Source organism: Thamnophis elegans, chromosome 4 (assembly GCF_009769535.1).
Source record: "Thamnophis elegans isolate rThaEle1 chromosome 4, rThaEle1.pri, whole genome shotgun sequence".
Classification (NCBI taxonomy): Eukaryota; Metazoa; Chordata; class Lepidosauria; order Squamata; family Colubridae; genus Thamnophis; species Thamnophis elegans.
The window spans coordinates 27878053-27895613 of NC_045544.1; positions in this window are offsets into that span (position 1 = coordinate 27878053).

Here is a 17561-nt window from a genome sequence, read left to right on the forward strand (position 1 = left end):
CACTCTCTGCTGTTTGCCCCTCCTTGTAGCACTGATTCTTCTGTTTTTACTACCTAAATAACTCCAACTTGATTCACCCAGTTCCTGACAGTGATTTTATGGGTGTATGTTTCCACTGACATCAAGCGTTCAACCAGCTTCTCATACCTTAATTGTACCACTCGTATTACTTCCACTTAATACTAAAGTAATATCTTTATAATTACTGTTATTATACAATACCATCATCACAGATGGCACCTTAGAGTTTCACAAGAACACAGAGCTTTGTTCCAAAGAAATGTACAGTCTGAATTATAGATTATGTATATATTAATGCCAAACTAAATTATACATTACATATTGAAATAAAATGGGATGGTAAAAACATTAAAGCAAAGATGTTGCTCAACGATTGCCAGCAAAATTATAATTCAGCTCAAAGCCACTATCTCTTTTCTCTCTCCTCCAGACCAAAACATATCACCTTGGGAAAGAAGAATTTAGAGGAGACAGAATCTAAAAAGACACCTTGGAAAATCTGTGGAAGCATCTGTTTCTTCTATTACCTCTGTCTTCCTATTCCTCAGTGTCATTTCTTGGGCTTTGGGGAAGGGAAGAAGAGGTAGCTTGTCAAAATATTTGTAAGGTCCCTTCAGGCTTTCTGAATGATGGATTGGCACACTGCATTGAGAAGTAGAGAATTCTCCCTAGGAGTAAATTGGCTCAGTGAATAAACGTAAAGTTTTACTTCCTTGTGTTACCCTTGGCTTCCCATAATTTTTCACTTTGAATTACATGATCACTTTTTTTAACATTCCTAAGTCTCACATCATTCCACTACTTAAATTGGTCTGGTGAAAAACCAACATCCTAGGTTCAGAATATTGAAGGCAAAAGGAGAAGTGGATGGCAGAGCATGAGATGGTTAGATAGTGTCGTTGACACAGTGAACATGGGTTTGGGCAGACCCTGGGAGAGAGGAGAGGACAGGGTATGCTGGGATCCATGAGGCTGCAGCAAATTGACTTAACAACTGAACAACAATAACAGAAGTTTCAGAATAGGACTTTTTTTTTCTTTTTGTTTCTGGTATGTCATTCCAAGAGTTAGGAATTTATTGACTAAATGAAACTATTACCTTTTTATTTCAAGATAAATGAAGTAGGGATAATTGCTGCCTTCAAATTGATCACTTATGTATTTATTGACCAAATTTATATGGATGCTTGTCTCATGAAAAAGTGACTCTTGGTGGTGTACGATAAAACTATGGATCAGTTACATAAAAATATTCAGCTAAAATTAAATACTTAATTAAGATTTAAAATTGCAATCAAAGAATAAGAAGAGATCAACAGCAATTGATCCACCTCCATAACCATGGTGTTCTCTTGGAGCCCCCAGACCTAATGGCATAGACAAGTTTTGAGAGACTCTAGAAAATCAACAGGGATGGATCCAATCTCACTTTGGGGGTGGTGGGTGGTGGCAGGACGTTCCCTAAGGTGGGTGCCACAACAGAGAAGGTCCCACCTTCTGAGTCCCAACAAGTCTATTGCCCTAGCAGATGGGACCTATAGTATGGTTCTTCTGTGAGATCCCGTAGACTACATGATGGAAATCTATCCAAAACAATCTGTTAGGAAAGAGTAAATTGCTCAAGCCTTATCCCAAGAGCAGGACTTTATTCTATGCTTAGTTCAGTACCTGAAGCAATCTGAGGGTTTAGTATAAATTTTAAGTTAAAATATAATCCGAAAGTTATAGTGCTATTTTGGTTTTTCCCATATAATCCTATTTGATTTCAATGTCCATTAATTTTAATAGAGACTGAGCAAGAAATATATTAACTTAGGATGCAATGAAGATGAATTGTGAGGATTCAAATCTTCATTCTGTCTCTGGGCTTTCTCGACTGTTTAAAAGATACAGAATAAATCTTAGTATACACCTCTGCTAAAAAAAAAAATACCATGTCTACACTCCCTACCCTGTAAAAGATTAGAATAAAGACAATGTTTTTTAGGTGAACAAAATCTTTAATAATTTTCTAGTCATGAAAATGTCACAGTATCTAGCTCTGCTGTTCCTTCTTTGAAAGGTTGATACTATATTTAATTTTGCCCATGTCTTTGCTCTTTGGGAAAATGATTTCCAGATAATATTCTTATTTTTATGGAGTAGTCTACTGTTTAGTCATAAAGTCATCTTGCCAATCAGTTGGTTTATTACAGCATTTCCTGATGTATCAGCCAATGTTTTGGTTTAAAATGACTGTTGGTGTAAAACCTAAATCAGAGGAATCAAAGAAAGTTTGTTGTTGTTTTTAATTAAACAATTTGGGACAGCCAATACATCCCACTGGATATCCTTTGTTCTGTATAGAATGAGTGCAGGATCTTTCCAAATAATTCTTTCCCTGCACCTATACCTACAACTAGCGTTTCCCAGGACAATTGAGTTAGAATTAATACATCAGTCCTACGGATTGAAAGAAAATACTTTTCCCATAAGCAGAGATCTACATTGTTATTTTCAAGTACCAATCACTTTATTATGGGAAAAAATTAGTCTTTGAACTGGTGGAAGAAAATCTTTATGCTTTGATTGGTGAACACTGCATCTTCATTTTACAGCTTCAGCTGTGCCAGGGACTTCAAAAGCATTTCAGAATTAAAGTTCAGATAAACAACATTTTTAACATATAATAGAAATAAAAAAAAACACAGACTGAAGCATAGTAATAAAAAAATCTCATAATAAATGATATTCCGGGAAAGATAGTAAAATGTGTTTTTTTTAAAAACATACTTATTTAGTAATTTAACCAAGATGTACGCCTTTGATGTTATATTTGTTTGTTGTATGTTAAAATATTTATACGGCCACTCAAGTCAAACAAAACAAGTTGGGTGGCATACTGCAAACTAAAGAACAAAGAAAGTGGAATAAACAGTACCAGCTAAAAGAAAATATAATAATTAAATGGAGATCAAATCCTCAGCTTCCTTAACCCCTTCTATAGAAAAATTCCAATCCTCTTGATCAATTGGCCAAGAAATTTATTTAATATTGCCAAGAAACTGCGTGTTTGTTTCTAAATGTATTACTTGACACTACAAGTACCGTTATAAATTCAAGTGGCTCCCAGCAGATAGTTTTCAAAAGGACCTCAAAAACATGGGTCTTCTCCCAAGCTTTGAGTTAGCATAGTTGGAATCCTTTGTCAAGTATGTAATATGTTGTGTTGACTAGATCTTCAATCTGTTTATTGCTAGGATTTTATTTTTATTTTTGTAAAAAAAGAATCTAGACTATATACTTGTTCTATTTTTATGTTGTAAGATTACCAGAATAAATTTGAATTAGGTGACATCTAAGTTGACATAGTGGATAAACCTAATTACTCTTCATAGATATATGTGCCTAAAGAGTCACCTATAAATCTCATGTCCTGTTGAGCAATTCACTAATGTAGGAATTCCTGTTTTTCCTCTAACATGGTGAAATTATACAGTAAATATATTCTTTAGAAATTGAAATGTTAAGTAGATTTAAATGGCAGCCCAAAAACTGGTTTCAAATATACATCTATAAATGCTATTTTTTAAAAAAAAGTAATGAAAGTGATAATTAAACAATGAAGAAGCTGAACATTAATGACCCATTCAGAGCTGTGTTTACGTTTCAGTCAAACTAGAAATGGGGTTCTTTCTTAAAAATCAGATATGTATTAGTTTTTGCTTCTCTATAAACAGGCAGGGACAGGTGACAATATGCAGGATGTCTTTTTTTCAGTTGCTGTTTCACATTTTAGACCTGAAAGGTCAAAAATAAAGGTGAAAATAGAGTCATTTATTTCTCAGCTTTTCTACTGCCAGAGGTGGAATCCATATGTGATTTATAGAATGAGCTGGTAGAAGAAGGCTGGTAATAGAAGGAGTATTACTTTACCACTTCAAGCAACAAAGATCAGTATACTGTTCTTTTCTATGTTTTTTTTTTAAACTTCTGTCCGGAAATTAAAAAGAAAAAGATATCTGCAAGAAGATTCCAGCCCTCTACTCTGAAAGTTTTCAAATATACAAGGATTTTGTTAATTTAGGAAAGTATTTAAAAGTATTTCCTTACACTTAGGGTTTATGCTATCTTATACCTTATAGTACTTTATTTTCATGTTATCCAGCTGCATGGAACAGATCAAGCTGTAGACAGATTCATAAACAAACCAGCTGCCTATTTCCTTTCCTATCTTAATATATATATATATATTATTAGATTTTTACAACCCCTGGTAAGCCCCAATTATGGGAGGAAGCTAACTGCTTCCATCATCTGTCAATTGGCTCGTCACAAGAGTCCATCACGACAGAAACCCAATATTGGCGCAGTGGTTAAATGCAGCACTGCAGGCTACTGCTAGATCAGCAGGTCAGCGGTTCAAATCTCACCGGCTCAGGGTTGACTCAGCCTTCCATCCTTCCGAGGTGGGTAAAATGAGGACCCAGATTGTTGGGGGCAATATGCTGACTCTCTGTAAACCGCTTAGAGAGGCCTGAAAGGCCTATGAAGCGGTATATAAGTCTACTGCTATTGCTATTGCTATTACTGTTGCCTTTGTTATATTTGTGTTTTTTTATTTGTGCTGATAAATAAATAAAGGGAGTCTCCCTTTATTTATTTATCAGCACAAATACACACACACACACACACACACACACACACACACACACACATATATATGTATATTAGATACCTATCACCCTGGCTCAGCTGATAAGGACTCAAACTCTGTGGCTTAGTGGTTAACACATCTGCCTAAGATGCAATACAGCACAGGTTCGAATCCCAGTAAGGCTATGGCTAGCTGATGAGAGCTAAATAGCTTGAAATAGATCTATACTAGTCTCCCTTTATTTATTTATCAGCACAAATACAACACACACACACACACACATTTACATACATACATACATACATACACACACACACACACACACACACACACACACAAACACACACACACAAACACACATCTCCATATATCCTGTGTGTGTCATATCAACAATAAAATCACTGGTGGCAGTTCTTTTAACTTGTGTTGGCCTTCAATTGCATCAAGTTCTTCCCGAGAACCTAGGATGTTACAATGTAATGGCATAGTGGATATGTGTACAGCCATATTTATGGATCCAAGCAGTGTGGCCCTTGTTAATTGACAGAAATTTTGTCAATTCACATATTTCCAAGAGTTTTTGAATATTTTTTGGTATAGTGCCCAAGGGAGTCAATAATTAATGGGACCACCTCTGTTGATTTATGCCATAATCTTTCAAGTTCAATTTTCAGATGTTGATACTTCAAAATCTACTTCAATTCTTTGTCTTCTAGACTAATATCCCCTGGTATTATCACATTAATTATCCACACTTTCTTCTTTTAAACCACAGTTAAATCTGGTGTGATATTGATATCAAGTTCAAGAAGATTTAATTAAATTGGGGGTGTGTGGTCCCATAGGAATGTTTTGCCCTAGACCTATGTTTTTTCTCAACTACTGATGCTTTTCTTGCAAATCTATTTGTTAACTAATAATAAAATGGAATACTCTAAAAGAGACTTCTCTGGGTCTCACAGAATAGCATGAAACAACCATGAGAGAATTGATTCTAATTCCAGTACATTCTAATTTCAGTCCACATTCTATACTTGGCATCCCAAGAATACTTTGTCTCCTACTTTGCATTTTGAGGTTGAACACCAGCAGACATCCCCAGTTCTTTGTTATTTTCCTTGCCTTAGAAGAAAATTATGGCTTTTTAATTAAAAACTATGCCTAACTCACTTTCTCAGGCTCTTACCCCTTTTCTACATTGAATTTGGAAAACTCTTAAACAGGTCCAAAAGCAAGAATGACACATGGTGATTCTCTCAAGCTGAGTTCTTTATTGTTTCATGACTATAGACAAACTCCTGCCAGATTGAGAACTTTAATAGTTGCATCTACAATAGACTCTGTGAACTATTAGGGAGGGAATGTCTTCACCTTCTTTCTGCCACACATAATATTTGTAATGAGTTGCCTCTTACTCCTCTGGAATGTATTCTGTCCCTCCTCAGAATCTACTGCTTTACTATGTTCTAGACAGTGGTGGGATTCAGACATTTCACACCCATTGTGGCAAACTGATTATTAAATTACACACACACACACCATTGCTATCAAAGTAGTTCCTGGATGCTGTGCTGCAATGGAGAAACGGGCAATGGAGTAGCTGGCATAAGGGAAGGAGAAGGGAAAGTGGCTTTCTCCTTCCCTCATGCCAACTGCTCCATTGTCCATTTCTCCATTGCAGCACAGCACCCAGGATCCACTTTGATAGAAGGGGAAGGTGTAATAATTTGTATGGCCAAACTAACCCCACAGTCTCTCCTACATTGGGCCCAGCTTCAATCATGCAACTTAATTCCTAACCCCACTCACTTTTGCCCACAGACTGACTAACACCCTCTGCACATAGCTCCATGGGGAGTGGAGAACCCTTCTGTCCATTTCCCCCCAATTTTTCACCTTCCCACATGAGCGCTTTGGAGCATCAACTCCTTGTAACCCCCTCTCCTTATTCCTTGGAAACCTTGCCTCTTAAAGGAGCCGTGTCCAGAAGGTTGAAACAGCTGTGACAAGCAGGCTCGGAAAGAGCATTTTGGCAAAGGATAGAAATTTAACCACAAGTTTGCCAGGGTTGGCCATCACGGGAGGCTTGTCCTGCATGTGTGGTAGAGCTGGAGGATGGGGATGGGCCATGCCTCCTATGGCCGCCAACCTGACCCTGGGCGAACTGTTTGCTAAATTATTTGAAATCTACCACTGGTTCTATCACATCTTATACGTTATATAATGGGATGATTCTTGTTATTGTGTGATTGAGCAACTTAATCCAAGAAAATTTAAGCAGATTTTTGTTCTCTTCCTAGTTTTTAAAATCAACTCAAATATGATTTACATATTGTTTGCAGAGAAAATGTTTTTTACATGTCAATATTTCATACTTGGATGTAGAATTTATTTCAGTTTGCCACATGAAATAGAAGCTGAGGATCATGAAGATGGATGGTAGAAAGGAAGCTGAACCAGAGAACATAAGTGAATGAATTCAGTTGGTCTACAATTGTGTCTCATATATGCAGGATGCTTTTAGGTATTTTATACTGAAGATGACTATTAAGCAATGTTAATTTAAATTGTATTCAACCTCACTTTAAAAAAACGTGATTAATCTGGATTTTGTCCACTTACAGTGGACAAGTAAATATCATTATGCTAATATTCTGAAACCACAGTACATTGATATTTTCTGTTAGTGTTTGAGATATACTTTGTTTCCACATAGTCCCCAAATTGCTTTTATGGCAAGATAGCAAGGTAAAAAGAGGAACATTTAAAAAGAAAAAGAACGTGATTTTGAAAAAGAAAAAAAGAGATAGAGCTGTTTGGGTAAAACTGGAGAAAAATCTGTGAATGAAACTGATCATCTGAACAATCAAGGATTTATCTGGAAGGTTACAGATTGTGCCTGGGTCACTCATCCTAAAAAATTACAGTAAATGGGGAAAATTCCAGTGAGAAAAGTCAGGTTAATCACTTTTCTTGTGATTAGGGTTGTGAAATAGCATGTTCCAAATAAAAATGGACCCGGCATTAGTATTACCCTATGAGATCAAGGCTTCCAACAATCTGGGTTTTGAAACAAGGGAAGAAGGTAGGCATGTAAACCAGAAGAAGAGAACACCACCAAATTTCTAACTCCCCTGCATGTCCAGCAGCAGGATCATGTAGAAGCTAGAAATAACTGGGAACATGGCACTGAGAAGTTGGTATTAAGACATGAAAAATTACACCCTCCTTTCATATTTCTAGCTAATTATATTGGGAGGCGTACTTCCAAGATTTATCTTCAGATGTCTATCCTGGAGTTGCAGTGAAAACACCTGTAAGGTGCATAGTCAATGACATTCTCATCAATCCTAAAATTGTTTTCGGCATCACCTGATAAAATGCTGAAAGCTCTAACCTCTCTGTTTCACCTTTTTCTACCATTCTTAGCTTGTGCCACCTTATTCTACCTCTGGAATGTCCCAGAAATTGATTGAAGGTTTTTCTCATTGCCTCAGGACTTTTTCTTCTTCTTCCCTAAAAAATAAGATTTTATTTACAGACCAGCAAATTGGCTTCAAGTGAAGGTCAGCATAGGGTTCAGAAGATGTTGTGTGAACCATGCCATGCTATTCTCCACACATGTTATCATCCCCATCTCCCACCTTTCAACTGAAACCATCTCACTTTATCTATCACTGTTCAACCCAGATTAAGTGCAAATGCAGTATGCTCTTATAGAGAATGAAACTCCCACCAATTGTTACCAGTAGATTCCATCTGATAATTGAGAATGGAAACAGAACAAATGTTTCATACCTCAAAGGTATTGTTACAAATTAGGGCTGAGCCAAAGTGAATCCAGTGTGGAGAGAACACCTGTCTTCTGTCATTTGCATTCTCTCAATTAAAAATAATCTATCTTCTCTGAGCTATTGGCCCAATTTATAGAGACATGTAATGGAATAAAACACATTTCAAATGTTCATTTAAAAAAAAAACTTACAGCATGCAAGCAAGCTTCCTTCATTATCACTAACTTAGGTTTTCAATTATTTGCAAAGTTTCATTATATGTGTTCTCTAAAGAATGATGTTATAAGTTAATTTAAAGATACATTGGTGTTATTTGTGAAATATCACAATTTTCTTCTTGTTTCCATCCACACCATTTTTCTATTGTGTCAACTAATGACAAAATGCATCTGGATGGAGAGAGGGAGAGTGGGAAGTAGGAGGTTTTATTGCTTTATGTAAAATGATCTAAACATTATAAGTGCATTATTTTGCTGTGTGATTTTGAATTACACAAATCTGGATTTTTAGGGAGATTTCATGCATTTCAAAAGCAACTATTTGGGTGGCCATAAAACTAATTAAAAATGAGGCAGAATGGATTTAAGAATGCACATCTGGAAAGTTGACAAAAGAAGGAAGTAAATTACCAGCCATCCCTACATAGGATTATCTGTAAGAGAAAGACCCAAATAATAATTTCCATACAAATATATCATATAGCATTATGGGGCAATATATAAGCCAAAATGTTATTGCTATGCTATATCCACTGGACAATAACTAAAATAAATAAACAAGCAATATCTCCTTAAAGATCTCTCTTCTGTTTTTCAACGATTTCTGCTAATGGTCCATTAAAAGCAAGAATTTGCATTTTGATATGGTCAGCTAAGGAGAAGAAATCAATGGGCAGCTATTTATTTGTCCTTGGTACTCTTTTTCTTTGGAGTATATTGCTGCTGCAAAGGTAAGCTCATTAATAAAGCTGGCAAGAGTTATACAAATAATAATTGGAAAGCAAGAGATGGAAAGCCATTCTAAAAATGAAGCTATGCAAAGACATTTGCTGGCCTCTTAATGTGTGTGTGTGTGTGTGTGTGTGTGTGTGTGTGTGTGTGTGTGTGTGTACATGCATGCATGCATGCATGCACCCACACATGGATGTACATACAGTATTTGTATCTCACAGTAGTTCATAAAGTTCATTATGTGGGCAGTATTCCAGTATTTGAGGGGATGCCACAAAGAAGAAGGGCTCAAATTATTCCCCAAAACACCAGAGGGCAAGACAAAAAACAATGATTGAAAACTGATCAAGGAGAGGAGCAACCTGTAATTAAGGAGAAGCTTCCTAACAGTGAGGACAATTAACAGTGGAACAACTTGCCTTCAGAAATTATGGGTATTCCATCACTGGAGGTTTTTAAGAAGAGACTAAACAGTCACTTATCTGAAATGATATAGGTTTTCCTGCTTGAGCAGGGGGCTGGACCAGAAAACCTCCAAGGTCCCTTCCAGCTATATTCTATTCTATTCTTCCTAGAATGTTCCCCTTCTAGTGAAAACAAATCAAGCAATTGCAAAGTGATTAATATGATTGGCAGGTAGCTATTGGATTTAGTTTCTTCTGGGACTATGCCACACTCTAATTCAGTTTTGATTTATTTGGGCAATTTGTAAACCATTCTTCAGCTACAGGATTTCCTGGGCAAAGGTACAGTTTTATAACAGAGGTACAATAGAATCATAAAAGCAAAACAGTAAAATTACAGAAACTAAAAAACTTGGCTTCTCAAATCCAACAAAACTATAGATAGGCTCTGTTTAAAAAAAAAAAACCTTGAAAAAATATAAAACTCCTCTAAATGCTAGAGATTGGTTCTCTATAGAGAATTCCATATCTGAAATGTCACTAATATTTCAAAACTATATATTTATACAGATACCACTGATGGTGGTGACAGTGGGAAACTCAGATTTTCTTGGATTCTTCAAGCAGCCAGGCTGAAAACTATTCATAAATTTATAAGGAACGTCTCTCTCTTAATGATTAATGGTTAACCTTTACCTCAAAGTAGCGATTCTCAGCCACAGTCATTGCATGTCTTTCCATATTAGTTTATTTCAGCTAGCAGTTATAGTAGAAATTAAGGTGTGCACTCATAATAACTTTCGGTATGGCCATCGACTCAGCAGTTGGGAAAACAGTATGATTTTATTTTGATTGAATCCGAAGGTACATTGTTTGATTTGATAGGTCACAAGAAAACTGCAAACTTCCTAGAAATGTCTTTCCAAATTGCTGAAAAATATATGCAAAGAAGATTAACTATTTAAGTAGTTTTTGTATAAAAGGGAAGATAACATTTAAAGGATTCACTTTTTTACCCTTTCCTTCCTTCCTTCCTTCCTTCCTTCCTTCCTTCCTTCCTTCCTTCCTTCCTTCTTTCCTTTTTTGATAGACAGCTTTTTATTTGCCTAAAGCAATATTTTGCCCCTCTCTAATTTAAAGGTGGTTCAGTGGCTAAGACGCTAAGTTTGTTGATCAGAAAGATTGGCAGTTCGGTGGTTTGAATCCCTAGTGCTGCATAATGGAGTGAGCTCCTGTTACCCGTCCCAGCTTCTGCCAACCTAGCAGTTTGAAAGCACGTAAAGAATGCAAGTAGAAAAATAGGAATCACCTTTGGTGGGAGGGTAACAGTGTTCCGTGCACCTTCGGCATTGAGTCATGCTGGCCACATGACCACTGAGATGTCTTTGGACAGCACTGGTTCTTTCGTTTGAAATGGAGATGAGCACCGTCCCCTAGAGTCAGGAACAATTAGCACATATGTGCAAGGGGAACCTTTACCTTTATCTTAATTTAAAGACTTTTGTGCTCTATATTTCAATGAAGAGCAGTTTGCCTAAAACACCTAAATATTTTAAAAAAACATTTTAAATCTCAGCAGAGGTTGTCTATTAAATATGTCGCAAAGGTGCTTTTTGAAAAGACAACTGCTGTTCTTCTTGAAGTTATTTTGCTTTTCATCTAAGAAGCTTCTTCAGTTCTGAATGATGGGATCACATGAGAATGGATGAAAAAGCAAAACATCTTCAAGGAAAAACAACAGAGAAAAGTGCAGTTGCCTTTTGAAAAAGCACCTTTGAAACAACCATGGCCTGGATGACTGAGAATTTCTATAGGCATCTGTAAAATATGGTTTTAAAATTCTGTTTTGGCATTAGATTTTAGGCACTAATTAAAAAAAATAGCATCTACAGGAATCCAAATATCTTCCATTTGCAAGCAAGAGCCATGATAAACTCTCAAACTTTAGGGATTAAAGGCCAGTGTTTGTATTTCACAAATGGCTTCTTCAAGACAGTTATATTTTTCATAGAACTCTAGCTCAAAACTGTGCTTCTCTCTTGTTACTTGACTATATATTAATTTTCCTCTGCCTCTGTTGCAGTCAGTCTACACCCTTTAAAAAGTGTCATTCTGTCATTATTTCTTTGTGAACTTTTGGGATATGTTGAACACAACTTTGCTGTTCACATAAACAAATACTAAATTAATTATTTTACTAAATAATTTATAATTTGGAGAAATTGTCAAGCATGCTTTGGAGATTTCTGCAGCTAATAAATATATGAAATATGTATAATTATTCCAAATATAGAGATATCATCTACAAGCTGAAAGTTACCAAAAGTGAAGAGTCTTCATTCTTAGAATACATAAATTCTGGGAGAAAAACCTGAATAACACAATGTGTGAAATTTATGGCCTGTGGACTTAATGTAGCCCAATAGTCTGGACACAGCAATCTGCAGGTCTTTTAGTAATGACCCTTTCCTTCCTTTAAGATTAGCCTTTTCCATAAAAGGACCATGACATCAGTTACTCACCTTCAGAAATCATTTCTAAAACTGGAACAAATAATATTTTGGGGGAGAGCAGTGGGGAGGGTTGGGTCAGATCAAGAAGGACAAGCACAGATAGAGCAAGAAGATCAAATTAGAATGAAACAATTACCAGAATCAAGGTCCAAATTAGTCCTCCAGTTGATGTTCGCAAGTTCCTAAGTAGAAAAAATAAGGCAAGTAGGTACAATAATACATACAGTAGGTACCAAAACAAACAGCAATCCGGAATTTAAAAAAGATTTAAGCATTTATTCAGCATTCTTCCTGCAGTTTTTTTAGTCTTCTTATGATTTTAAGCAGATTACATAGAAGGCTCCTCTCTTTTTAGTCCCACAAGAGCAATCTGAGGCAGATTGCTCTAAAACAGACTGCTGGACCAAAGTGCCTTATTTGTGCCCAGTGCGGACTAAAACTTGGATCTCCACAGTTAGAGCCAATACTTTAACTGTTACCTCAAACCTAGAACTGGGGATCAATTTACTAAATCAGTTATGGCTCATTAGAAACACTGTTAACTATCTTGTTCATGGAATAAGAAGCTAATCAGGGCTCCTATGAAGCCAGACCATAGGTGTTCAACTTTTCTTGGCTTGGGGATGGAGCTCTGAGTGTAAAAGCTCAGTTTATGGGATTCTTTGTGATACTTTAATCAGAGTCTCAGGTTTCATAAAGAATAAAGATATTTTAAGTATAAAATAAGCATAAAAGTAGAGAAGAGGTAAGGATTTTAGTAGGCAAAACAGCCTAGATTCATTTCAGCAAATTCATATTGTGCTCATTGAAGCAAACAATTTACTTGATAAAATGTTTCACATTGCCTCAAAACTCCTCCCCATCTCTTCTCTGTCACCTGCCAATGCGAAGTCTTTGGGCTTTGGTGAGAATATGCCAGTGAATGGATGTAGGCTTGTTCTCTGGCACAGCTTGTCAAAACTTTGCAAAAGCATTTTAAAGCAGGGGCAACATAATCATTTTCCTTTGCTCTTAGAAGCAAAGCTGACATGGCCATAGTGTGATGCAATTCCAACAGAGTGCTTCCCTGAACTACTTGTTCAGAGAAAGTATCATTTTAAAGATTTGCACAACCTTACTCTTCTGCCTTCTCAAGGCTTTGTTGATTTTACATAGGTATTGGAGCAACAGGTTTTGTACTGGGTGGTAGTTCAGCTGGTAGTTTTCTATATTGAGTGTTCCAAGGCCCTGAAGTTCTTACCTTTCCAAAAACAAAAATCTGCTTCATTTATCCATAATGATACAATACATACTTAGCTTCTTTGAGGTCTACAGCCCAGCCAAGATAGGTAATACAAAGTGAACTTTTAGTCATCTTAAACTCAACTTTTTGCTCCCTAAATGGAACACTTATAAGCTAAACATTATCAATGAACTCCACTAGTTTTCTTTTTTAAAAAATCCAATCAATCTTTATTTCATTATCCAAGGTCAAAATCAGTGATACATAATTTCACCTTATAGCATCTCTCTGTCACTTTTATAAAAATACTGTTACACATTCCACCAATTTTTCCAACCCATACAATTAGAGTTAAGCTTCATACATAATTAATTATTGCTGTTGAAATGGTATTGCTGGTGCTTTTTATCTCTGGGCAGGAATCCAACATTGCTGCAGTAATTCATTTCAAACTAATCTTTGAAGAGGAATGGTCCTGCCCAGGCTAATGTTCATGCCAGCAAGCTTTGGCTGGATTCTTTTTATCTTAAAATTCTTAAGTATTCCTTAAAAAATAGTAACATCTAACATTTTCCTCCAAGTTTAACACATAAAGATGCTAGCCCATTTTTTATCACTCACTATGACTGCTCTCTGATAAGTGGAATATGTTCCAGTTTATATGAACTTTGCAGCAAGTAACCTATTTTCCTTGGAGGATTATTGGCAGATCTTAGTTGTATAAAATACATATAACTTTGACATAGTTTTACCAAAGATGATAAATCGCTCTCCATTCAAAAGTGGTCCCCATATATAACGCACAACTTAGTCTAATAAACTCAAGTAACTTGTGGCTTATGGCTTGTAATTGGATTGTGGTTACATAAATGAAATATGTAAGGAAGATAACCTGAATATGTTCCTCTGTGGAATTGCTCTGTCAGATAACAATAGTAAAAGAACAAAGCATACATTCAATTTCTGCAGAATTTTCAAACCATTGTCACAAAACTTTGAAGAGCCATGTAAAGCTATGCAAAACTGTAGACTTTGCAACCAAATTCTTTAAAAGGAAGAAAACTCAGTTCATTTTAAACATTGCTTTTGATGCAGAATGTCTATTTTTGTCTGGAAGCACAACTGCTCTCTCTGTTGCACGAATTGGGTATGGCTAGTCTAAAGAAAAGAAGGACTAGGGGTGACATGATAGCAGCATTCCAGTATTTGAACAGTTGCCGCAAAGAAGAGGGAGTCAACCTATTTTCCAAAGCAACAGAAGGCAAGACAAGAAATAATGGATGAAAACTAATCAAGTAAAGAATCAACCTGGATTTAAGGAGAAACTTCCTAACAGAGAGGAGAATTAACCAGTGCCTTCAGAAGTGTTGTAGCTGCTTCAACACTGGAGGTTTTTAAGAAAAAACTGGACAATCACCTATTTGAAATAGTATGAGATCTCCTGCTTGAGTAGGGGGTTGGACTAGAAGACTTCCAAGGTCCCTTCCAGTTCTACTGATTGATTGTCCTGCATGGAGGACATGATTGGTGATTTCTCTTCTTTTCTCTCCTCCTCCTCTTCCATGCCATTCCATTCCACTCCATTCCATTTCTGCCCAACCTGCAAATAAGTCTGCAAAACTACTGAAAGCCAGTTTAGTCAAAGAAAAATACATCAGATCAGAAGACCAAGCAAATACACAAATTTTAAAACAACCCAACACGGATTCCACTATCACTTAACCCAAAAGTTTTAATGAGTTCCCGAATGACACACAGTAAGGGTGGGAATTGAACAAATTCTTAGAATTATTCCAGAGGGCAGGAATTAATTAATTGGTTAATTTTTATAACCAGCCAGCTCACATACATGAGTCTGGGCAGTTTGTAATTAAATAGATAGATAAATAAATTTCAGCATAGTAGGCATACTTCCTGTATCCTACAAGGTGATATTCTTTCATGGACGGTGCTTGGATTACATCCACCAACTGTGATTGCTAACTGAACCATACAGTCCGAGACAACTGGATTATCCCTCAGATAGCCAGGACCTATGCGGTTTAGGGGCTTAAAGGTGATAACTAATAACTTGAATTGAACCTGGAAGCCAACTCGCAATTGGTGTAGCTGTTAAAGCAGTAGAATCACAGAGGCCTAGCATATACCAGCCCTTTCATTACCGATACCACTGTACTCTGGATTAGCTGTATCTCCCAGTGTAGTCCCATGCAGTGTACATTTCAGTAACTCAATTATGAGATGACTAGGACCTGAATGTTGGGCTTCTCAGTCCAGGAAAAAAGCATAGCTTGTACTTAAGATATGCCTTTGCAAAGGTCTTGTGTCCACATACTCTATGAATAGAAGCTGATTATCCAAGGGAATCCCTAGATTCAGTTTGCTACAAGTTTAGATATGTAACTGGATGTCAACAGGACAGATTTAAGCTAGGATGGCAAGGGTTAGGGGGTGCCAATACTGGCCCTCCTTCCAAATAATTCTAAAAATGCAATTTTTGGTGGTGCAGTGGTGCATTGGTGGGAAGTAGTGCCATTAATCAGCCTAGAGGCATACATGGCCCTAAGTCAGCAGTGGGTATAATCCATATATTGATAATATATGACTTCAGACTGGTGGCTAATCTCACCCAATGGTTTCTCATGGATGTTAGACAAAAGGACAGAGAATGTAGAACTATTCAACTCCCAACAACTGAGATGTTATGGGTAATATCTCCTCTCTGCTTTGTTAAAACTGTTTGAAACCAGCCACAAAGGAAGGAGGAAAATCACTTAAAACAGTGCCTCTTTTGGTACAAATCTTTTTATTTCCATTTCATTCTATACAATCACATGTTTACTGTGCAACCGAGGCATATAACATTGAGTAATAAACACAGCCCTCGCTTTTATAGAGAATGCCCCCTACAATACAAACCCAATATACCGCCTTAGCCCACCATACACCCTCTTTCATCCCCCTCCAACTTTCATTCTTCCTTCTCTCATACCCCTCTACACCTACTTCCCCTCCCCCTCTATCTAACCCTAACCCTATCACTCCCTCTCTTAATCCATTCCCTCCCTTCCTTCTCCTCCTCCTCTCTCTCACTCTCTCTACTCTCCTTCTTCTTTCATTCAGCTCCTCCCTTCGGTATCTCTTACTTTCCGATATATTCAGTTTGTTCTGTTTTGACACTAACATTAATAAAAACCACAGTATACAAGTGCAATCATGCTTTAAAATTTAACACATATTATATTTCCCCCTCCCCCCTCCCCCTAGATCCCCGCCTCCCTTCCCTCCCCCCGACTTCCCAGAGCCCATACATGGTATAACTTTTGACAATCACAGTCTAAAATATCTCTACATTGAACTCAGCTTCTTGCTGTTACCCAAATTTTTAACAATTTACGTTATTACTAATTTTAAGCATAAGCTATCTGGAATTTCCTAGTCCCGTATTTGCTTTGTATATAATCAATCCATTTTTTCCAGTCTCGTTTATACTTCTCATTTGAATGTTCTTTAAGATATGCTGAAATTTTCGCCATTTCGGCTAAGTTTGTAACCTTTAAAGTCCATTCTTGAATTGTAGGCAGGTCTTTCTTCTTCCAGTATTGCGCCACCAAAAGTCTTGCTGCCGTTATTAAGTACAGAACCAAATTAATCTCTACTGCTACGAAGTCAGTACATATACCTAGTAAAAACAGTTTGGGAGTGAATTTTATCCTTTTTTTGAAGATATTTTGCAGGATCCACCAAATTTTTATCCAAAATGCCTTAACATTACGACATGTCCACCATATATGAAAATATGTAGCATCGAAAGAACCACATCTCCAACATTTAGGCTGAACATTTGAATACATAGAAGCAAGCTTTTTGGGATCTAAGTGCCATCTATAAAACATCTTATAAAAATTTTCTCTCAAATTTTGTGCTTGTGTAAATTTTACATTTCTTACCCATATTTTTTCCCATGTGTCCAACATTATAGGTTCTTCAATATTCTGAGCCCATTTTATCATACAATCTT